The 329-nt window shown below is 35.3% G+C and overlaps 1 protein-coding gene across 1 annotated transcript in view; it reads right to left on the reverse strand.

Annotated features, from left to right (window-relative positions):
* Positions 1-329, reverse strand: part of GATA5 (GATA binding protein 5) — a gene marked incomplete at its 5' end in the record, with an annotated part of 11,035 nt that overhangs the window by 9,343 nt on the left and 1,363 nt on the right. The window lies entirely within an intron of this gene.

Below are 329 nucleotides of genomic sequence, written 5' to 3' on the forward strand. Positions count from 1 at the left end.
GCGCGGCCCCGCGCAAACGGGCAGCGCGGAGCAAAACCGAGAACCCCCCCGACTGAGAGTCGGTCTCTTTCTTCCTGCCGCTTTTCTCCATCTTTTAAAAATAACTTCCTCCGCCTGAAATGTTATTTTCTTCCGAAGAAAAAAATACGCTCTTTTTAAAAAAAAATCTCCGATCGTGTTAATAAGGATCGAACGGAAGGAAAAAGGAAAAGATCAAAAATTAAAAAGGGGAAAATGGAAAATAAAATTAAAATATAAAAAGTATAAAAAGAAAAAACCGTTGCAATAATTAATTAAATGGAAAAAAAAAAGGAAAAAAAAAAAAAAAA

The sequence above is a fragment of the Antrostomus carolinensis genome, unplaced genomic scaffold (assembly GCF_000700745.2).
Source record: "Antrostomus carolinensis isolate BGI_N321 unplaced genomic scaffold, ASM70074v2 scaffold30485, whole genome shotgun sequence".
NCBI classification, from domain to species: Eukaryota; Metazoa; Chordata; class Aves; order Caprimulgiformes; family Caprimulgidae; genus Antrostomus; species Antrostomus carolinensis.